The sequence below is a fragment of the Ambystoma mexicanum genome, chromosome 12 (genome assembly GCF_040938575.1).
Source record: "Ambystoma mexicanum isolate Mex_15411 chromosome 12, UKY_AmexF1_1, whole genome shotgun sequence".
In the NCBI taxonomy this organism is placed as follows: domain Eukaryota; kingdom Metazoa; phylum Chordata; class Amphibia; order Caudata; family Ambystomatidae; genus Ambystoma; species Ambystoma mexicanum.
Window position 1 is genome coordinate 448,860,388 of NC_090936.1, and position 24,744 is coordinate 448,885,131.

General features: G+C 45.6%; 1 protein-coding gene across 1 annotated transcript in view; it reads right to left on the bottom strand.

The window, feature by feature from the left end:
• Window positions 1-24,744, bottom strand: part of ATP6V1E1 (ATPase H+ transporting V1 subunit E1) — a 451,663-nt gene that overhangs the window by 185,525 nt on the left and 241,394 nt on the right. The gene's annotated exons all lie outside the window — the stretch shown is intronic.

Sequence of the window (24,744 nt, forward strand, 5' to 3'; positions counted from 1 at the left end):
CTCACACTCCGAACTCTGGTGCGTGATTCCCAGACACCACAAACAGACCCTGTGAGGGTCCGTCAACGACATTTTCTTCCCGCAGTCTCGGCACTTTTTGAAACCGGACCGAGGGGTCGTCGGGTCGGAGGAGGATGCCATCGATATCGAGGTAAATAGTAGTTATTATATACGTTATCTTGACGAGAACTGAGCAACGGTGTTCCGAGGCACAACGAAGCGCGGAAAAACGGAACTGAGCAACGGACGCTGCGCGCGGCCTTTATAGGCAGGATGACGTCGACGTCGGCACGGAGGCCGTCGAGGGTCATCGACTCGGCGATCATCGACGCGCAGCGCCCTCTGGCGAAAAAATTTTCCGAGGCCAGCAAAGCTGAAGGATTTCTATCTAAGATAAGGAATACGTCGGAGGACACAATCCCTTCGAAGGTGACTTTCAAAACCTTATGCATCCTGCACCAAGCAATGCACAAAACCGGACCTCAATATCTTCAGGATAAACGAAGACCCTACCATCCACCACGCACTCTAAGATCAAGCTCTGCCCACCTCCTAGTGATACCAAAAACCAACTCAATTAGGTTAGGTGGATCATCTTTCTCAGCCCTGACTCCCACTCTGTGGAACTCACTTCCACCCCACATCCGACTCACCGAAGACCTCATGTCTTTCCGCAAATTACTGAAAACATGGCTCTGCCCCTAAAAATCGACTCTTACCACAAACATTATAAACAGCGACAATAAACAATAACCCAAGATTGCTGAATCAAAAACAACAATCCAGCATCAAGACCCGATCGAGAAAAATGGTAAACTAAAACTGCCAGTGTAAATTAAAACGAATAAACTGAACAGAACGAATGCAGTGGATGAAACAGATGAAGCAAATAAATTGGATGCAATCAGTGTAACGGATGCAAGCGATAAAGTGGATGGGATGCGAGGGATAAAGTGGATGCAACGGATATAGTGGATGCAACAGATAGAGTGGATGCAACAGCCTTACTGAAAACCGCCATATCACACTACCACGCTTACTCTTCTCTACACACCACCACTCAACTATAACACAGCGATACTATGACACATTCGTTATAACTGTTCTCATACTAACACGCGTTCAACCTAGCGGCGCTTTGAGATCATACCAATAGCATGCATTTGCCGATTGTAGAAACCCGATTGTTCTAGGTGTATGTGGGGAGTAGATCCTCTATCCTATTAGACAATATTTTGTAATACATTTTAGCGTCCACATTTATGAGGGCCATGGGGCGATAAGTAATATCAACACTTACTAGGGTCTTTTACCGGCTTTGGTAACACAATCTTTGCCTCTTCCATAGAATGGGACATGCTATTTGACTGTATAAACAAGTTATATAAGCGAGTTTTGTTGTCAACTCCCCCCGTCCCCCGATAGGTCCTATAAAACCCAGCAGGAAATTCATCTGGGCCAGGTGATTTATTCAGGGGAAGAGCATTTATAACCTTAAATATTTCTTTTTAGGCGATATCCATCTCAAGGCGATCCCCCATCCTCCAGGGCTATCGGGGGAAGGGTAACTGCATCTTGGTTTGTACCCTGAGCTCCCAGGTAAGGGGACTCTGACCGATAGAGATTTGAGTAACATTTATGAAACTGAGCGACAATTTGTGGGGTTTCCGTAACCTTTTCACCCAAGTATGATTGAATCATCTGGATAGTCTGATGCCGTTCTTTGGCGTAATTGTCTAGCTAACAAGCAGTCTGCCCAATTTGCTTTTACAAAATAGTTTTGCCTGAGATATATTAAAGATTTTTCTCCCTTTTTCGCTTCAAGTAGGTTTAGCTTGCCCAGCACAGTTCTGTAAACTTTTTGAAGGGAGGGGCCCACATTTGTTTCCATTTTTCCCCCCTTACCCGTTGTAGCTCTTCCTCCAGCTCCATTTCTAGTGCTATTTTTTGTTTACATCTAGTAGCAGCTTCTGCTATTAAGACTCAGTGAATAGACACTTTAAATGCATCCCATGTCACATTTACAGGGGTCTCTTGCATCGGATTTAACCAAAGGAATTCCTCCATCTTCGCTTCGATTTTGTCTCTCAACACTGAATCCCCCATAATTTCGGAGGGAAATCGCCATGCCCATAACCTGTGAATCCCCCTCCAGCTATGTTCAGGTCTATGATAAGAGGTGCCCATAAGGGTTGGCCAAACATCTACCATGGTTAAGCTTGCACATTTTTGCTTTAGGAGTTTTGAGGCAGAGGTTGCTAGAAACTGGTTATTGCACTCTGGTCCCGAGCAAGGTCCCAGGCCATATTAAAATCCCCTAGAATAATTATTTCCCCCTCACTAAAAGCTTCCAATAGCGTAAGAGTTGATTTTACAAAAAAAAACCTTCCCGACCTGTGTTAGGAGCATACATCAAAGCCACGGTTACTTTCTTTTGGCAGAGTGCCAAAATTGTGACAATATAACGACCCTCTTTGTGGGGTTTTGTTCCAAGGACTTTAATGTGTGGACCAGGTCCCAATGCTATCAATACCCCAGCTACCTTCCCTACCGCATTTGCTTGTAATATTACCAGGTATCTTCGAGTTTGTATCTATCAGCCAAAGAAATGTGCATCTCTTAAACAAACCAAAAGGGAAAGTCCATTTATATTTAATTCCTCGCAACTGTAATGTTCTTACCACCAGTGGCATCTCCCAGCGTTTTTGGAGGGTAATCTGCGAGAGCTCTTGAAAGAGTTGTATCTCATTCCCATTAAGGTAATTGAAGACGAATACTGTGCCTTCCTAAGAATCTGTTCCTTTTGTGGGAATGACGAGCACGCAGCCAAGACATTACGTGGGCGAGCTCCTGGGTCATTCCTTTTCGGGCCTGTTCTGTAAATCCGATCAAGCGGCACCATGACCGTCTTGTTCCCTGCAATTAAATCTGCATAAATGTGAGTCAAAGTGTCCTTCAAATCGGAGTCCAAGATTGATTCCGGAAGATTTTTATCCATACATTAGAATGTCTGGATCTGTTCTCAAGGTCCTCGCACTGTATTTCGAGGTTGCTCGTTAGCCTGGGCAAATCCTCTACAGCGATATCGGATGGTTTGCTTTCCTGTGTCAGTGTCTGGATCGCCCGCCCATTTGCATCTACCCGCTCGCCAAGGGAAGTTATGGCTTTGCTGAAATCGGATAATGATTGCCTTATTTCGGCAGTCAAGGAAGTAAACTGCGCATAGAATGAAGCCAGAAACTTGCCCTGGAATTCCTGGAAGCTCGTTGCTAAGTCTTCCTTGGAAGCAGCCATTTCTGCATCAACGGCACTGATGTCTTCGCCGGGATCAGCTGTGGCTTTATTTCCAGTTGTAGTTGTTCCCTGGCCAAATGCACAGAGTCTTTGTAGCAGGTTTATCGTGGTTTGAGTGGTTTTCATGCTCCCAGCCTGGGTAATCTAACTCTCGGCATGTGATGAACTGGATACTATGCCGCCTGACCCCTATATATTATGTAGAAGGTCTGTAGAAACTGGGGAATCACTCCACACTTGTAGAATAAGCCAGCCCACAACAACAGTGAGCAAGAAGGCACCTGGTGCGTTTCCTCTTTCGAGGTCGACCAGAAATCATACCAGTTCAATAGCAGGTGTCTTTTCTACCGGACGCAGACCCTTCAGTTGTACTTTATGTTAATGGAGCTAGGTCTGAGTGGTTTGCTTGTGCGGCTCCTCCACTATGCTGGATCTGTATGAGGGGTTCCCGGGGTGACGGAGGGCTTTTCCGTACAGGGGTAGGGCAGTCGCGGCTATCAGGATCACCCGAACTCTGAGGGTGGGCGACGCCTTGTTGACATGCAGATGTTTGTGAGCCCTGAACCCCCACTTCGACATGCACCTACTGTTTGAGAGAGCCCCGGAGATGGGGGAAAGTCTGGTTGTAGCAGCTTCCCGGGCAGCCTCTCGATCTTGCTGGCCACGCCCTTACGAGGGCCAGCATTTCCGCATTGCGGTCGCCACACTGCTGCGATGACGATGCGTCGCCGTGCCTGGGGTCTCACTGAGCTAGATCCACCTGTCAATGATGAGGTTGGGGGGGCGAGGGGCTGCTGCCTTAATTCTCACCGTCATAGACACAGCACACTGCATGCACATCCTCAAGGTGCGGCAGCCATCTTGGAATCTCCCTAATGTACTTTTTTAGGTCCTGATCTCGGCCGTTTTGTTTCATGGTCATTCCTTTGTTTGAGGAAGCCATGTGGCAGGTCTAAAATGGGCGTTGGCACTTTGAGATGAGCCATGCAGCTTCTATTACGGTTTGGACTGGTTTAGACACGACAATACACAAAACTGTGTGGGATTTCCGGTATGGCGGTTTTTGGGGCCAACCTGATTGGCTGGCTACCAAATCCTTTGTTCGAATCCCTTTATGATTAGAGGGATGGCTCTGGGCAGCCCCTTTGTGTGTGGGATATCTAGGGGAGACCCTATTCATAGACACACTCCACCTGAATTTTCAGAAGTGCAGCGCGTTTACTTATGAAGAAGTATTTTCGCAGTGAAGAGGCCACTGCTTCATGTTTAGGTCCTGATCTGGCATTAGGGTTGCACGCTATGCCTTGGTCTTCGCTCAGATTTTGATTTTCAGCTGCTGAACGTCCACCTTGGGTGTTCTTGTCCTCTCCTTGGCCTTCCTCGTTGCTGGATCAGGATTCCTGTGCTAGGCACATTTTCTGGGCCATTTTACAACTGCTTTCTGTTTGTAATATCTTGGTCTACCAGCTTGTTGTTGGAAGCTGCAGTCACCTGAACCCAATACCTTTCCTCATCTGGGTCATCCCTACCATAGTCTTCCTTATGGGACCATCTTTGCTGGTGGGTTTCCTTCCTTTGTCCTTACGAGCTGACAGAACTTACTTGGCCTGGTACTTCCATCCTCATTGAGCCACCTTTGTTATTCCTTTTAAGGGTGAATGGATCCCTTAAATCTCAAATCAAAAGGATGCTGGAGGAATGAAGAGGAGTACTTGCCTCAAGGCACAGGGCTGGTGGGCTATTCTTGATGCTTGCCCTGCAGGTTCCCAGTTGTCCTAGATCTCTATAGATCCGCTTCAACCACGTTTTCCCATTAGTTTACATTGGTTCTGAATCTTGCCAAGTCACATCTTCCTGGGGCTGACAGGTCTCGAACCTGGTCCCGATTTCTTTAAGGGAGTCTTCTCCTGTGCCCCTTGAGCTTGGCTGCCGAACCTGTGAGGTATAAATAGGAGACCCAAGCTACTCCTCACTGATGATGCCCAATGAAGGCGAAACATGTCTGGGGATGCTTGTGGTCTTGTGCAGAAGCGATGTGACCAAGCAGTTTGGGCTGGGATTAAGCTTGATTTGCATATGATCTTCCCCTTTTGTAATGGCTTGGCAGGTGAAGGATGGTCTGGAGGGTTACGCAGAGCAATGCCAGAGGGTAAGATTCATTCTAAACCTTCCAGCCATCACCTCTTGTTTTGCTGTAGAAATAGGATGTACTCATTCGCTTCTCAACACAATTGCAGATTTGCCAATTGACTTTATTTTGCATTTCATATGGAACTTTGAGCACTTTCCTCAAACTGCTCCTCAAGTGACTTTTCAACTAGTGCTGCAGATTCTAGCCATATTTTTAAAATTCTGCTTTGCTCTCCTGTTAATGGAGATGCCGGATTACATTTTATTTTCTTTTTTACTTGCGGCTACTATTCTATCATTGTATTTTCTAGGAGTGCAATGAGTCTTTGTGCCTGGTACTGAGAGTATAATGAAATCCAGCCTATTGGTGCTCTTTGGTTATGGTTGCTGAAGTTCTGTTCTCTCTCTGGGCCTATATATATATATTTAATGTATCATTTCCATTTGTATCATCTATATTATGATGTGCAATTAGTGGGTTAGGAATATTGAGTTTGTGTGGCATGTGAAATCAATTTTTTGTTGGCTCTAACGTTCCTTTGTCCTGCCCCTCAGACTGTATGTGCAGTTCCTATAACCAGCTATTGGCCTCATGTGAGTAGTATGGGTGGATTGTATTTAACCGAATGCTTTAAAAAAAAAAAAAATACATATACACACACTGGTCACATCATGTAGTATGTGTACTGAAAATACTTCTGTTGGCCCAATAGACTTCATATATGTGTAGTTTTCCATGGCATTCTTAAATTGAGCCTCTGTATTTACCTGTGCATGACCAAGTGCATGCTTATTCATCGTTTAAAAAGGCAACATTTAGGGAAACCACTTGGCCTCAGGCCCCATAATATTGGGTTATTTACCAGTGGATTATACCAGAGTTGGTCCTACCGAGCCCCAGCCACTCCCCACCCAGAGTGTGCATAGTATACGACTGCTGGTAGTGCTCCCCCCCCCCCATCTAGAATGCTGGTCAGCCTCTTCTAGCTAGGGTACTCTGTCCTTTTTCCAAACCACAAAACCCAGAATGCAACTGGGCACAACCAAGCAAAACCCAGAATGGAACCAGAGGAATGAAATCCAGAACAGACATAGAACGGGCAGGGAGTTTTCACTCAACAATCGACCCACCAACCCCAGGGGAATGGTGTAGAAACAGAAAATTAATGGATTGGGAGAAGGGACCACAGGAGACACAGAAAACCTCCCCAAACCCGGGGCAACAACACTCACGAGCAAAGGAAGGAAGCTAACAGGAAAACTAGAACAATGAGCACAAGGCCGTCATACCACAAATGAAGATTAGAAAAAACAGGCATGGCTAACATTTCTTGAAGCCTCCCAGGGCAATTCCCAACTCCGAGAGTGAGAGCTCAGCCAGGGATTGGCCATGGGGAGCTGTGACCAGGAGGACCAATGGAAGCAAAGAGGAGTGTTTCAAGGAGCAAGGGAGGGCTACAAAAGCCCAGCCAGCAATAAGGAGATTGCAAGGTGTTCAGGTGAGGTCAGGTGGAGTGGTGGTGGACCAAGAGGCCAGGCAGAGGGCGGATATATGGGTGGAGTGCCGTGGCGACTGTGGCATTGTTCCGAGAGAGTGCAGGCAAAGTATTGTGTGTAGGAGATTGGTGCCAGTTGTGTGTAGTCTAGCGAGAGGCGTGTGTAAATGTGAGCGACAAAGTGAGAAACCGAGAGGGGCGCGAAGTGTACAGGGATTTAAGAAGGCTGCAAGAGTAAGTGGCAGAGAGTGTTTAGGAGAGCAGGGAAATTGAGAGAAAGGTGGTAGTAGAATCAGTGGTCGTGAGGGTGGAGAGAAGGGAAAGATGGTGGAGAGAGACACAAGGAATGTGCAAAATCAGGAGATAGGAGCAGACAGGGGTCATTGAGAGAGGAGAGGGCTCTAGGTAGTAAAAGAGAAGAGGATGGGGAAAGTCAGTGTGAAAGTGGAAGAGTGAGGAGGAGGAGAGGGGTAATGGAGAGGTGGAGTGGGAAGAAGAGAAGTAAAGAGGTACAGGTAGAGAGGAAGACTAGGAAAATGACAGACAGAAGATAGAAGTGATAAAAAGGGAGAGATTGAGACAATGAGAGTGCGCGGAAGTGGAGCGACAGAGAAACCTGGTGACAGTCAAAACAGACCAAAAGTATCTCTTAGAAAGTTCCAGAGGGTGATAGATCGAACAGTCACATCCTTTAGGTTTCACCCTCACCATAAGAAAAAACCTAGTCAATAAAAGGTAACCATAGAGTGTATTGGGGACACCTATGGGTTAGGGATGATTGGGCTAAGATGGTGGTCTAGAGCTGTAGGGACTCCCATTGCTTCAAGCGCCCCAGTTTTCTCAGGCTGATTTAAAATTGCATCAGAGCACCCTAAATGCGCTCCCTTTGGTCTGTGGCTGTTAAGTGGTTTTAAAAATGTTCTCTGATCAGATTTTAGAACACCTACCTACCTTGGATGAACAGGGAGACACCCCTTATGTTTAGCCTCAACTACCCAAAGGCTTGGTAGCTATGGCTGAGCAGCCAGACTTGTTCTAGAAGAGATGAGGGCTGTAGTGAGGCACACGGTGCTTAGAGCATACATTTAGTTTAAGGAAACACTAGCAGTTATTTACAAATAAGCATTTATTTTATATACACTAAAGCTTGTAACTTTTAAGTAAGGTAAGTGCTATCACACGGTAGCATTAAACACAGAATATATATGCAAAATCGAAAGTATAAAATATACTTTAGAACACTTTTAAAGTAAAAAAGTGGTAGAAACTTCTGAAACAGGTATGTAAACTGTAGACCAACTTGTATACGTTAGTTAACCCCTGCTTAACCCAATCTTAGGAAATCCAACCCTATTCTAAGTGAGTCTCACAGAGTCGAGGGGGGTTGCTGGGGGTCCAGTGACCAAGAGCAACAAAGGGAAAGCAGGTAAGCATCAAACAAGACAGTCTATGAAGAGTTCTTCAGGTTTACAGATAAGCAGCAGAAGATTTCTATGGTAAAGGGCACAATGGGTTGTCCACCCAGACGTAGCTCAATGTAGGCCCGAGAGGGGATGTAATTAACAGTTTAACTGCAACCCTATGAAGCACAGAAACAACAAAGCAGGCCGCAGGTATATACTAGGGGCTGAACAGTACCGTATCAGTTAAGAAGCTTGTGCAGCAGGATGGTTGTGGGCTTCTTCATCGTGGCGACTGAAGAAAAGAACTTGCACCCAGCAGAAGATCTTTCCAGCACAGGCTTGTTGATGCCTTTTTTTTGCAAGGCCCTTTATTGCGAGGCTCGGTTGAAGGACGGTTGTTGTGCGGTAGACTTTGCTCTGGTTCTCGGTCCTGGTCTCGGATGAGGGGACTTTCAGGAGCGGGGTCCAGTCTCCGGATTTCCAGGAGGATGCGTGCAAAGTTTCAGGCGAAACTGCGCTTCGGTTGATGTTGCACGTCAAAATGCACAATACCTCGGGTATTGGTGAATTGCGGACTGTGGAGGTCGCCGCTCTTCCAGGGAGGGTGCAAAATGCAGTTAGTCTTGGGACTGGCTAGGCCCAACAGTCCAAGGGAGGAAGTCGTCCGCTTTGGGGCTTCCCTGTCGCACAGAAGTTGAGGTCAGGACTGCAGCAGTTACTCAGACGGCTCTGGCGGTCACTGCAGGTGGCTGCAAATGTCCTTCGGATCTTCAATTCCAGTGGTCGACTGAGTTTCTGCTTCAGGACCCTCCCCTTTCATGCACGAAAACTGGCTGAGCCCACCAATCACGTATGCATTCATTCAAATTTAGGGGGTGGCTGTCCAACGGTGACAGCCAACCTCCCAGCACAAACAGGTACCAGGCAAGCACACTGAAGGACAAAGACATGGGGAGGTTACCTCGACCACTTCCTATACTTTCAGGTACTCTGGGAGAGTCTTGGCAGGCCTTCCAAGTGAAGCCGCCAAAGACAAAAGACTTATCAATACTTCCCCACGCAGGCAGGTAGAAGAGGGCTCAAGTAAGAACAAGTCATCATTAACAGGGCTTAAAAAAAATACAGCCACCATTTTAGGCAATGATGACCCTAGTGTCCCTAGTCACAGCTGCGATGGCAGCCTGCGACAAACCTACACACAAAGCCCATCAGATGAACTTGTAACAGTAACTAAAAGTTACTGAAACAGTGAGAAAAGGGAGACGATGTTTCCTCTCAGCTCTCCAAATAAGGTGGGTTTGCTGATCTCACAAAATAAAATACAGGAGGGACACAAGGGAGTCCCCCCTGCTCTGGTAACGTGCGTTAACCCAGGTACAATAAAAATGGAAGCTCAAGGAGCTCCCCAGCAACACTGGACAGAAAATGCTAAGTGCCATAATAATACAATTTAGATGCCACAAAACATGGAGGAAAGTATAACTCTATAAAAAAAAAGAATCACAGAGATAATTAGGGTTCCCAATGTTAGAATAAAAGAATGAGCGAGTGTGGGAAAAGGTTCCCACACACTCAGGAGAATCAGTCCAAAACATCCAATAGCCCAAGTCCAGCAAAAACTCAGGGGGGTAGGAGGGGTGTGGGTTTAACCTACCCAACAGTGACTTATTGAGGCCATTTGTAACAGTAGCCAAACACACCAATAGGGTAGCAATTGGGGTACTAATGTATTTTCTTAAGCCCTGTTCCGTTTGCTATAGCATTGATGTGGACCACCAGGCATGGACCAATGGGTAGTTGTGCCTATGAAGACCCAACCAGAGCCCTCAAAGTCACCCTCAGTTTAGGGTTGGATCAGTACCAGCTGGTCAAAATTCCCCCAGACACCCCAATCCACATACTGCGAGTATGCCTGTATGTTAGGTATTTTAGGTCAGCCAGATTGGCTGGCTGCAAAACCTGTGTGTGGGGGGCCTCAAATGTTATCAGTGGAAGACCATGTGCATTCCTCAGATCCTACCCTGATCCTTAACTGAAAGCTTCTGTGAATATGGGCGGTTGCAGAGGACCCAGGTTTGGCTATACTGAGCGGGCCATGGCTCCTTTGTGGTATGCATCTTGCTTCTCCTTGATGGTGGAATATCATCTAGTGCTTTTCCTTTGCTTTTGTTATCTTCCTAACTGTTTGGACTGGCTGTTCTTAGATTCTTCCTCGGCTGTGGCGCTGCATCCCTGGGAACAACCTCCTGGCTTAAGTGCAATGTGGGTCGGCTCTCCAAGTGTCTTTCTTGGGCCTAGTTTGGGTCTTAACTAGGTCATAGGTTTCAGCTACAACCACTCGGAGCCGGCAACCGCCACTTGCCAGGCTTAAACTAGACAACCAAACTCACCTGTGCATCTGCCATTCTGGGGACAAACTCAGAGGAGCCAGAAACATGACCTGTACCTGGTTCATGGGGTGCAGATTCCACATTTAGTGCTATTATCAGGTAGTCTCGAGGGCCCAGGAGCACTCTTCTACCTTTGATCTCCATTGTCTGGAGTCGCCTTTTGTGCTCCCCACTGCAACGGTCTCTTTCTGGCCTGCTCAATTACGACTGAGCGTTAGGGGTCCCATGGGCTCCCCACCTGCTGCAACTGTGGTGTAAAAGCAGACATTGTAACAACTTTTCCACATGTCAGCATGCCTATGGGGTTTGTCCCATTGATTCCTATGGGAAAAACCATTGTAAGCTTCATGAACTCTTGAAGAGTTTAAAATATACCTAGCTGGACCAACACATTTTTCATGGGTACTACATGGAGGCCCTAGAATATGTGGAACAGAAAGTAACATTTTAGGTGGTAGCAGTGATTTTGTATACATTTTGTTAAAATATCACTTCAGTTCATTCTTGCCCGTAGAACATAGCATTATTACTATAACCAGTTGTAATTATATTCTTGAGAATTATTCTGCGAGGTGTACTGGGATCCCTAGATCAGCCCAGTGTTAGGAGAGGTATTGCTTTTTGCAGTTTTCCCTTCTTTGATTTCAAAGGAATCCCCAGCTTGACAATGACTTTGTATCCTGGCTGTTTTTGGGAGAGTGAGGCCTTCTGCCGCCCTCCCATCTGCTCAACTCACATTTTTGGGGGAGCACTGGTCAGCCGTGCGTGGAGAATTTTTCTCCATTTGCATTTTCCTGTTTTTACTTTCTAACACAAGCCACCTTCAGTGGAGCGTTACAAGAACATCGAGTCCCTTTGACTTTTTACTCAGCAAATTTATTGGTAAATTGTAGATGTGCACATTTCTTTTTCCAGTGCACTACCATGCACCGTCTTTTTTACAGCAATGACATTTTCAGTACCACATGCTGGATTCCCAGTCAGTGCTTCGAGCGACTTCAAGGGGTTGAAAAGGGGGGAGGTACCATCTGGTCCCACTCTACATTCCACCCAGGGGATGGCATTTACTGGAACAATGTAAGGCGATCCATGATTAAGGTCCAATCCCTAGCCCTTAGCGGAACGTGTGCAGTAAAGTTATGGCAAGTTCTTCCTGGGAACCCCTCAGTGACTTGGAATTTGGAGTTTTCTAGAAAGTGTGCTTTTAAACTCTTTAAAAAAACACCTATTGGCTTTGGCCAAGTCTTGTTGAAGTGGCTAATTTGTGACTTCCTAACCTCATTGGGACTGGACTTATCTGGCTATGGCAGGAATGTTTAAGCTTATCTTAGGGTGACTGCCCAATAGTTGTAAGCCATAGCGTTTTTATTTGCTTAATTTTTCTCTCTTTCACTTTAAACCAGCGTGTTCTTGCTTTGCATTATTGCTTTCAACAGTGCACAATTATAAAGTGTTGTGTAGTCCCAACATAGGGGAAACAAATGGTCTACATGTGTAGAGAATTGTGTGTTTTTGTACTATCCTTGACCGTTACCTGCATGTGTTTAGTCCCAGAAAAAAGTATATTTTTTATGCAACTGTGTGTAACTTCAATACTTCAGGGTGTGTTAATCATACCTACATAACAAACCCCTAATCTCTTATGTTTAAGCCATACTGCTCAGTCTACACTACCCAGTGAGTGTCTAGTTAGCGTGAAACGCCCTTGCTCACCCACTATGTTGGCCTCTCAAAACCACACGCCAGAGCTGGTTCTGAAAATCCCTCCCAACACCCACTACTGTGAATCTGCCTTTGTTGACCCTTCAGGCTTGTTTCCCACGCGGTTTTAATTTATACTCACTTGCTTTTAAGAACCATATAGGCATTGTTCTCTCATTAGGATAGTCCAATATATTCCCTTTCTTGGCATGAGATGAAATATCAGTCTTTATTGCCTGTGTTATTCCTACATACTTGCTATGATTGCATATCTTGAAGTAACTATTTGAGTCTTTATTTTGATGCAATACAAAATAAAATGTAAAATATATTTATATTATCGGACGACAAGAGTTGCTGTATAGTTAAGGGAAACCCAAGATCAATAGACTTCAGAAAATGGCTTGCAGATACGTCAAGTTATTAGCAACAACATTTTGGCAATGACGTTTTCTAACCAGGGTCCTACCTAATCCGGAAATGCGACGGTGTAAACATTTGAAAGTGTTGGAAAAAATAATGATTTTATCTGTTTGCATGGTTTTTCCTATAGGTGAACATGTGCATTCATTGAACAGGCACATAGCCTAAACTGCTGGATGAATTGGTTTCAAACTGAAAACAAGCTGGGCACAAAACCATGCAGATGTGCCATTTGGTGGTTTAGTGCAATCAGTCCAGCAGTATTTTAGCTTTAATTTTGTGGAGAATAGGTTGTCCCGGCACCAAAATATTGCATGTGCTTCCATGGTGCTTTGCAGCAACTGATGCTTTTCATAAATAAACAGCCACTTCCCTGGTTCATTTTGACAAATCTTCCCTGGTCTATTGTGACGAAACCTGCAGAGTCATCACTAAACCCCAGCCTAAAGTCTCCTCCCATTTGACCAGTGAAAGGCAGCCGCTACCTGATCCTAAGCCTGGAGGTGTTAACATGAGAGAGGATCACATGGAAGGAGATGGCTGTGTTAGGGGAGTTTTCCTAAAGTCCTACTGATAGTAAGACTTTAGTAAACTATCTCAGCGGGTAGTAGATCCCCCCAACTCTTAGCATCAGCCTGTACTAACTCAGGACCTTGATAGAGTGACCGAGCAGTCAGGCTTATCTTAAGAGGAAGATGTGAGCTGTAGGTAAGTACACTGAACCTCGTTAGAAATGCACATCAAAGAAGCACTTGTATATTTATGATTTTTACACCAGAATCACTATAAATACCTCATACGTTTACACTAAAACACTTCGGAATACGTTTATAATATACTTCAACTGACACTCATTTTTGTGTTTGTTCACAGTTACATTTGTTGCAACATTAGAAAGGGAAAAGACAATGCCATCGTATTAAATCAGTAATTACACACACATGCGGTTCTTAGCAGATTTATGGTAAGACATTTACTCTGCAAAAACATAAGAAAGTAACTTAAAAGGAAGGAAAAGGGTTAGTTAGCCTAACACTAATCTGGTTCAAGGTTCTAAAGAGGGTTCTTAGCACAGCAAGTCTTTTAGGTCCAAAAACGCAACCCTAGCTAAAAGCAGTTTGCAGAGGTCTCAAAGTCTTGACCAGTAGCAGAATACGAGGAGTTCTTGTGAATTTCTTCAAGTCTCTAGTCTTTTAGCAGCAGCAAGTTAATAACTAATGATGGAGACCCTAAATAGGACTCGAAGAGACAAGCAGCGGCTTGAGTTACCCTGGATACCTCTACGTTCACTCTAACTCTCTGGGGTGACTTCTGGAATCAGGTAAGCAATATCCTTTTCTCCGCAGTACCTTAGGTTAGAAGAAAATCTTTGTGCTGGATGCTCTGCGATGTTGCAGCTCTGGCCCCGACCTCCAGATTCCTTGGTCTGATGACTGAAGGCAGGTCAATGGACGGGATCTCTAAGCAGCAGTCCCGAGTGAGGACCTGGGTGGCGACTTTCAAAAACTTCCTGGTTCACTTTGCGGTTTTGGCGTCTTTTCTGCAGCATCAAAGGACACCGATAGCCCGTTCATTCTACCTTCGCTTCCTGCAGTCCCCCGCTCTGATGAGGGGGTCTGGGTGAGTTGAGGGGGTCTGGGAGATTTGGATCGGATCTCTTGAGTGTCCTTAAGGGCTCAGCAAAGATGTGGACGGATTCAGCCTTTCCACAACGATGCACTCGAAATGGGCAGCAAGTCTCCCGGTATTGGTGTTTTGCAGCTCTGGAAACTCCAATGACCTCGGGAGATGGCTCAATTTAAAGTTCGTCTTGAGACTGGTTGTTCCCACCAGCCAAAGGGAAGGAATCGTCCTCTTTGGAGCACCTCTGTTGCACAGAAAACGAGATTAGGACAGCAATGGTCGCTTGACGGTGTTGCAAAGAGTCTGCAGGCATCTCTGGTCGTCTTCTTCAGTTACGTCAGCTGCCAGTGGTCGACTTGCTTTTCACTCCAGAAGCCTCACCTTTTATACAGTTCCAGCACACACTCCTCTGCAATCTCTCTCAGCAATTTACAGAAAGGGGTATTTGGCTGTCCAAACAGCGCCCACAATGATGTTGATGGGACACTCAAGGTGTCGTTTTTCCATAGGATAATTACTAAGTCAAAGTAACCAGGGATTCCCAGCCTGACGACAGAGAATATTATTCACAGCATCCATGAAAGATCCAATGCTGGAGAAGAGAGATATTAAGGCAAGTTTGAAACCCTACTGATACAGTATACCACTTGGAGGGGTTGGGGGCGACTGTAACCCGCAGCAGAGTGATATCATTGCAAACTGGGCAGAACTTTCCTAACAAGGGATTTCATTTAGGGGACAATTGTAACCCGCATTGCCAGCATCCACGAGGTTGCACAAACATAAAACTAAGGCTGCAGGAGCAAAGCCCTCCTTGTATGAGAGACCAAGGGGGAGAGAAATGTAAACTGCATTGCCTACAGACAAAAGGCAATAAAAGAAAAATACAGAAACACTACCAATTTGGGAAGAGCTGTAACCCATTTTGTTAAGAGTCAAAAGATTATCAAGAGAATCAGTTATTGTTGAGAATCGGTATGCTGAGCTAGCAACCATGACTATGCCCACGCCCAAATGTATGGTCGTCCTGGACTCTCATGTCATGAAAGGCCCGGCAGCCTAAATGCCCTGTCCCTATGCTTGTTACGCTCACCTGGTTCCCACAGGGGCGTCGATCGGACCCGGACAGCTGCGGTCTCCACCAACGTGATGCGTAGTGAAGAGACGACAGTCTGGACTGGCCCGCCTAATCTTGTCTGCTGGACTCGTAGAAGTATTCTCCTGCAAGTGGAGAAAGGGATTTAGCCACCCGTGGACTTTAGTGATGCCCCCCTCCCCCCAACTGTTCTCGTTCTCCCCACTAATCACCTCCGATATCCCCTCTTGGTAACCTCACCTTATGTTTTTAAATGATGAGCTCTCCATCCTGCATGGCATGCAGGGATGCGTAGATACCAGTTACTTCACTGGTTTGAAGGTACTGGAGGAGTTCCGGAGGAATATTGACTCCAGTGTCTATAAAGTTCAAAGAGTTCAATATGTCCGATGTTCACTCTTGTTCCATTCCCTCGTTATGTTGCAGCTGGGTCCAAAAGAATATTGCTTGGAGGCAGCTGATGGCGTTCAGGTAAGAGTCTATATTACCAAACACTGTCCGGTAAAAGTTGCATGAGTTTAACTTGCTGTTTTCTCTCCCTTTATAGGTGCGGCATAGAAAGATGCGGCGAATTAAAGGATAATACCTCCGGTGGTAAAGCAGGTAAGCCTATGGTGGCAAAGAGATTGTCTTTGTCGGTTTTTTTGGCTCACCTTGTTATTCCTTTTGTTTTCTCCCCAAGTGCTGGGTTTCGACGAAGAAAATGATGGAGGCAGCGCCGAGTTGAAAGATGCAGTGGACTGGTGAGTATAACGCGGCGCTGCTGCTGGCGAAGCGACGCGTGCTGAAATAATGTCCTTTCCAGGCTCGGAGATGTGCTGGGTCCGGAATCAGGTAAGAAATCAAATAATGTCCGTGATCTAACCTCTTCTCCTTTATTTTCCTTTTGTCTAGGAGCTCCGGATTCGAGACGGGCGTGGCAGAAGACTGGATGCTGACTTGCAGACACGGTGAGCGTTACGCTGCTGGATGCAGAATAACACGAAGCATGAGCTGCTGTTCGGGCGTGGTTTAAATAGCCTGCAAAGTAGTCCCAGGTAAGAAGTTCCCCAGAACCACACCCGAGTAAAAAATAGTCCCATCCAGGCCTCACATTGGCTTGGACACATTTGCAGCATGGTCTGCATAAGGTAAGTAAAGTCTATGAGCATGGCGCCTATGGCGCCAGGACTGATTTCTATGATGAGCCTGAATCCAAACAGCCCCCAGCCGGGGCTGTTGGGGTTTTAATGAGTATCTGGATGCCTGCTCCCGGGGCTGATGGACTCGATCCGGATGCCCGGGGGTAGGCATCATGACAATGCTGCTGGTGTCTGTTCACCCATTTGTGTGCCTACCAATACGAACTCTGCTGAAAACAAATGCCTGGCGTCACCCACCAATAACAGACTTGCATGTAATGTTTTTTGCACGCCCGCCTGCCAAGTTGATTTCAATGCTGACATAGCTATGTGCTCCCTCACTGTCCTGACACATGTATGATTTTGCCAAAAACAACTTGCTTGCATGTCAACACGCCATTGACTTGGCTCCTGTAAAATGTTTGCATTCATGCTGCGACTTAACGTATGGGGACGCTCGAGAGCCTCTTGTCCTGTTGAATGGATACCCACATGCTTTATTGCACCAGTGCTGCCTCTGTAACGTGCCTGCAAACTGTCTCTAACACAATTGTTATGCCTAAAGTCGGGAATACAGTGAAATTCTTTCCCTTATGCCCAATTGCCCTCAAAGGAGACCTTGGTACTGACCTCAACTCCACGACAATCAATGCTGCTCCCATCACCTGCTCACCATGATATTTAGCGACTGCAGTAAACACGGATACTGCGAGCTTGCCTGAGAGTTGTAGAAATCTTGTTGCACTGCCAGATCATTGCCTACATCACCTAGTTACCATCACGGACAACTGCCTGTCCCCCATCAGTATAGAAACTGAGCCCAGACACTCACTGCACACCTGCCTCATATCTACGCTCAGTTATCCTGCGCACTGCTCCCGCTAAATACCCTCACACCACCTCTACACTTGCGAATGACAACTTGGTAAACTATGCACCCATTTATAACCTGTCTGGTAACAGCCGAGACCACCAATTTAACCTCAACCCCCAACTACCATTCAGACATCCCAAACTACCACAGCACATCTCTACTCCCCTTGCCCACACCATTCCTGCCCCCACTCAAACACAGCACACACTCATCCAGCATACCTGCTTCCTACACACCTTGGATTAACCCAACCTTGCCTGTGTGTCTCTCGATGTGTGAGACTTAGAAGTAGAATAGCCCTCCTGTTGCACAGCCAGACTTCTCCCCCACCCTCTCTCATCAAGGTGTAACACAACCCTACTTGGGTGACCCTCAGCTGGTGAGACTTCGAGCTAGAACATCCACTCACACCCACACTGCCACCAACAAATGACAAACAAGAGTACAAAGGTCACAATGCCCCTTGCAAAACACCTCTCTCCCTCACCCACCAGGGAACCACAACTAGCCAGAAAACAACCCCATCCTGAACAACCTAACTGCCTCAAAGATGCCCTGCTAAATGTTCAATCATTGGGATCCCATGCCATAGATATTCATGGCCTTATACCCGAACACCAGCTCGACTTCCTTGCCATGATGCCTCAGGCCCTATCCTCTCCCTGGCCATCACACCAATCTACACCATCTACAAGGCTGATCGCCTTAATACCATAGGCGGTGGAGTGGCGGTCATCACCAAATCCTCACTTCAACTCCGAGCTTGCCCCATCCCCACCACTCCGGGCTACGAAATGCTCCTACCAAAACTATCAACCAACCCGAAGACCACTATCAACATACTCATCTATAGTTAACTCAAAGCCAGTCACCCTAACCTGGATATCCCCATTCTGATCACACCATTCCTTAAACCTGCAACTAAATGCATTATCCTAGACAATATCAACCTGGGATTTAAGGACATGGCTGATACTAAAGCAACTGCTCTCACTCTTTCCCTCGAAGTTATGAGCTTCAGCCAAATAGTAGACTCCCCCACCCACACCAAAGGACCCATACTTGATTGGCTCCTAACATCACTTCCTCATCCTATTCAATCTTGCCACCTCTGCCCACACAGCCACCCTGACTCACAAGCTGAATTCCATAACAGTGAGAAACACAAGTAAACTGTCACATGAGGCCCTTAAGCCCAGCCTGACAGCCACACTGGAATCAGGTCTCCTGAGCATTAACATTAAGCCTACTGAAATTGCTAATGATTATCATGACTGTCTGCTTACCACCATGGACAAAAGACGGCCCCAGCCTGGATAAAACTCCTAAACTCCGGAATGACCTCATATCCTTGTGCCGAAACAAAAGAGCACCTCTACAAAAAGAAGCCCTCTGCCGGTATCGCCCTCACCACTGCCATAGGCAAATAAACCGCTGTCATCACCACCAAAGACAACATTTTTAATGAGCACATAAATAACGCACGCTCCAACACCAAAGAGCTCTTTGTCATCTTAAGAGAGCTAGAGACCCCTATTCCCACCACACCTCCCGCCCTGGCAGACAAATTCTTGTGTACCACTATCCAAGACGTGCCAGCTCACAAAATGACCACCCTGAGAGTTAAAATCAGCTCCAAGAAAGCCAATATGGCCAACAAGGCAACCAATGCCATCTCCCCCCAAACTCCCACCTAAGGCCAACCCTGCCAGCATTGCCCCTTTCAAGTTTAACAAAGTCTCACTAGAGGAAGTGCTTGCCGCCATCCTCGCTTCAAAACCGTCCGACTGCAAAGGTGACCCACCCTAGCTCCTATTATTATGAACTTCGTCAATGCCTCCTTTGTGACCGATTAAGTCCTACCCAACATCAAAGCAGCCTGGATCACCACTTCTTAAAAAACCCACCCTTAACCCAACCATACCTACCAACTACCGGCCAATCACTACAGTCCTTTTTTCTCAAGATTCTCGACCGGATGTCCTACACACAAGTGCAGCACTTTCTAGAGCTCAACCACCTGCTTGGAAAGAGACAATCAGGCTTCCGTCCAAAACACAGCACAGAAACAGCATTACAGGAACTAAAAAACCAAATGGACCTCATCAGGGACTCCGGCCATCTTGGCATACTTTTACTTCTAGAATTATCCGCTGCCTTGGACTTAGTTGACCACAGCACACTCTGCCAGCATCTCAGGCAGCATTTCCCCTTCTCTCCAGATGCCACTGCCTGGATACACTCCTTCCTCAGCGACCGGACCACTAGAGTGTTCATTGGGGAAGCAGTCGCCGACCCTATTTTAGTCCCCCCATCCCCTTGGTGTGCCACAGGGATTCTACCTCTCACCCACACTCTACAACACCTAACACCAAACACCTCTTCGACCTCCTGGAATCCTTGCATGTCATCTACATCAACTTTTCGGATGACACCCAAATACTGATTCCCATCACAAGTAACTTTTCCCAAGACACCAATACTATCAACTCAGTTTACAGTACCAAACAAAACTGGATGGCCACGCACAATCTGTGCTTGAACAATGAGAAAACCTAGCTCCTCCTTGTCGGCTCTCACTACTGCCTAAAAAACCTGGACCCTTCCTTCTCCTCCAGCTGCATAGATGGTGCAAACATCCCTGTCCTGAAACATGTAAAAACCTTGGGAGTAGATCATGAAACTGAGCTAACAATGTCAAAACACAAATGCGCTGTCATCATCCACCGCCTATACCACACGGCTCATCTCACTGAGCAGACAATTCCTGACTCCAGCAAACTGAATCACACTTGCACGAATCCGATCAAAACTGGATTACAGCAACGCGCTCCTCATGAGCACCTCTACCACTAATTTAGCCAAACTGCAGCTACTGGAGAACAAAGCACTGCGAGCGGTACTGGGGCTCAAGCGTGTTGATCATATCTCTGCCATCAGAAGAGAGGTATACTGGCTGCCAGTAAAAGCACGTATCGAGTTCGAAACTCTCTCCCTCACGCGCAAATGCATCTATAAAGAAGCACCCACCTACCTCAACGACACACTCACCCAGAAACACTCAGGTGGAGTTCTCAGATGTACCATGCCAGTATTTCCTTAGTCAACCTGCGCTTTAGAAAGAAAAGGGCGGGTGGCTGTAGCTTTGGGGTCACCGCACCCACCCTCTGGAACTCCCTCCCTATGACCATCAGAAACGAGCAATCGTATCATGTATTAAAAAAAAGTGTAAAAACCTGGCTCTTCAATAAAGCATGAATAAGTATTTTGTCTGTAAACAAATTGCATATTTAACAAATGCTGTGATATCCCAGGGTTTGGGTGTTTTATACATATCATAAATAAATAAACCTCCTCACTTAGAATTCTGGTGTGGAGAATTTTGGAACAAGCATTACCACAGAGTATACAAATGCAGTAGTAGTTTTATCCTGGCAGGCGAGTAAACCAGGAAAGTGACCAATAGTAATTAGTCCTGGCAGGCTAGTATACCAGGAAAGAAGATGATTATTTAAAGTACTGTGGTTGTGGTAAAGAGGTGTGTTGGAAAATAATTGTTAAATCTATCATCTTGTCTGGTTGAACTGCTGCATTTCAGAAGTGTTTCCTTTGAAGAAGAACGATTATTAAGCTATCCTGACTGAAGAGTTTCTTTTCAAGAAGACGGATGATGTTCTAATAACGGCTTGACCTTTGAGGAAGAACATTTATCCTATGTTATGAACTTGTGTTTTGAGGAAGAGACTTGCTTTGCCAAGCAAGAGACTGTGGAAGATTAACAGTTGTTCTGAGTTGTGAACACGCCTGTGGAAGAAAGACATTCACTTTGCCAAGTGGAAGGATCTATTGGATGGAAAAGAGCTTTGGCTACGCTGAATTGAACTTTGTTATTGCACAGAACTTTCTTAAACTTGAACTTTGCTCAAAGTATTCCTGACTTAATCCAGGACAAGGCAGTCCAGCCCTGGTCACAAGGAGTGTCTTCTAGCTTTTGAGTTTGAATTGATATGTCACCTTGTGGAACTTGTGAAGGCATCATGAAGAAGGACGCAGACAACAGATTCCAGATTAAATACAATCCGTTTTATTAACCTAAATGTCAGGATGGCAAAAGGTCCAACCAGCTTCATGTCAAGGGGTGATTTCCCCACCTAAATAAAACTAAGGAAAGTCTGAGTCAAAGAGTCCAACATGGGAATCTGTCTGTGTCCAAAACCTATGCTTGCACTCACAACTATAATCATACAATGTGTAGGGATGTCAACAACCAAAAAGAAAACCAGTGTTTAACAAAAAGTCTTGAGCTTCTTCCAGCTCCCTTCTCCAAGTATAAAACAGTATAACAAAGTCTCAAAATTCCCTTTTCTTAGAGTTAGAATACAATGGTCTTTTCAGGTCTTGGGGTCTCCTTCACCAAGTTAGGACTCAGGGTGCCCTTCCCCAAGTTCCAAGTCACATAATTCAAACATCCTTGAAGTAAAATGTTCTTTGTCAAAGCTCAGGGTTCACTTCAAAAGGAAACACCAAATGCCTTTGCTTTTCACAGTTTAGTTAAATGTTGTCACAGTTTGGATAATTGTGTAGCTTTCACACATATTGAAAATGTCACTGAAAATTAGGCTTCAGTGTCTTTTGGTTGCCTGTTGCTTTCAAATCATATTATATAGTTCAGCATACTCTGGTTGGTTTAGAATTATATTCATTTTAGCACTTAAATGTGCTTAGTAGCAAAGTTTTAATTCAATTCAGTATTCAATAATTAAATCTTTGGTTTAGGGTGCATTTTCCCCTTCATCCTGTGTTTCAATAATTGTTTGTTGAATAGTTCAATGTTCGGAGACCTTTGAAACGTGTTCCTTGCCTCACGCAACGACTCCGATAAAGTATTTCCCTCCGTTAGATAATGGACAAGTATAGTTTGTTTCACTTTAAATGAGCAATTAAATGCTCAGAGACCAATGAAAATGTGTACCTTGCCACACGCGACCACTCCGATACAAGGTATTTCAGGAAATGCTTTTGTCAGTCTAGAAAAATGGATACCTCTACTTTGTGACCGAAAACGCATTTTGGTGGCCGTGGGCCAACCGTCTCATGCACGATATGACAGAATATAGGTTTTTTCGAGTTTGCCAATGAACGGCCATTTTGATGTAACAAGAATCGCCATTTTGTTTTCTAACCATTGCTCATTGCTTTCTGTTCCTATTGCTTCGCAGTATATTTTCCGCTTACACTGCTCGACTGTAAAACATTGTTGTCTGTATGTGAAAAGGACAAGGCCGCAGGGCCGAGAGGATAACAAGAGTTTGTTGGAACACAAACGTAGGCAGCGCCAGGAAGAATGCCCAGCTCCCTCCCGAATGTAGCCTTGAAACAGAGCTGCAGGGCATTTAATCATTTCGCAGCTGCCAGCCAGTCTCGTTATATGGTAGAATATGTTAGAATAATACAGCTAAAGGCTTGAATTATGCTTTTCTTACGGCCCCCCTTTGCTGAGCCCGCTAGAGCGTGTCGGCTGCCAGGACACGAATAGCACCGAATAGATAGCAAGGTCCGGAATGCAACTCTTCCCCCCCCACGTATGTAGCTCGCTTCCAAGAACAGAAGCGCTGTGTTCTATTCAACAACTGAAAGATGCCTTCGCACTCACAAATTGCAAATTGTTACTAGAATAGATGTTTGAAGCTGTCATAGTAGTCAGAGATGTCCATCATCACACCAAGTTCAAAGAAACCCAATAAAGGGGGGTGTTAAACATGTCATAGCTGATTGTTTGATATGCATTTTGTATATATGTAACTGATGTACGTAATTCACTCTTGCGTCCTTCGAGGTCTAGAGATACACGTCGCGGGGCGTGAGACCGAGTTGGCCAAATGAGACTTGCTTTCCAATAAACCCTAGCTTTGGGAATACAACCTTGTGTCTGGCGTATCTATCGTGTGTGGTGACTCGCCTTGTTTCCATAGACGTCAGGGTCCCCTAGGGGCCCCTTTCACTTTAGTTCACACACGTGAATTACTAGAAACTCACGGTTGCTTCGAATGTTGGTACTGCAGCGTGGCTCACACAGCCTTCTTCCTTCAGTGCCGGAACTCCAGTTCCTGCCCCGCACACACTCCTTTCAATTACCCATTGAAAATTAGTTGCCACCCTATTGTCTCCCACTAAAGATAGGCATCTTCACACCCCTCGCCAGCAGGCTGTGGAAACCCTCCAGCAATATAGAAGAGTTTTCACAATTGGACATGACCTTCCCAAACCAGCATTTCAAGAGGTCCCAGGCTGGTTATGTTCACTCCTGCTCCTACTGGGTGGTGAAAACAAGTGCAAGGATTACAACACTGTCCTTGATAGTTTTGACAGGACAAGGTCCAACCTGTTAAATACTTTTTTTTAACCACCCTACATCTCTGTTGCAGAGCCGTGAATTTTGCAGACATTGCCTCCAGACAAGCTGTGATGCATCTTTGGTGACTGAACAACCTATTGAATCCCTCATGCTCTCCAAGGTCTTCCTTCCACTCTCCCATTCGGGACTCCAGCTGCAGATCATGCATCTTCCCCACAACATTGGGCCAGTGGATTCAACAAAGAAGTCACTTCATCCTGCTGAACCAATTGTAGCACGGGTTGCATAGTAAAAACTTTCTGTGAATATCAGTTGAATGGATTTTGCCCTAGAGAGATATGCAAGCCTCTCTAAAGGATTTCTTGACAGAACATTTGAAAACGTTTGCAACCCTGTTGGCACAGACTGTTTGAAAGACTGTCCAACTAAATTATTTGTTCAGAGGTAAACTATTAAAACATATTCTTTATAAAGAAGTGCAACATACGATAGTTACAAAGCACGTTGACCTTCCCTAACTCTGACTTTTGAGTAGGTATATTGTCCCTGTAAACCATCCTGCTCCTTTCTATGGCGTTTGCCCTGATGGCTGACATTCAATTTGGAGAGTAGAGGCTCTCTGTAAGTAAAGTAGATTGACATATCGAGCCCTAAACACAGGGACTAAAATATTCTCCCTAAAAAGGAAGAGATTTTTTATTTAAGGGTCAACGGGGAAAGCAGCGCCCTAGATTGTATCAGATATGGACTTAATGGATGAAGAGTAAACATTGGCTTTGCATGTAAACATACATGCAAGATGCAGAGCACACTGTTTTTGTAACAGTAAAATCATTAT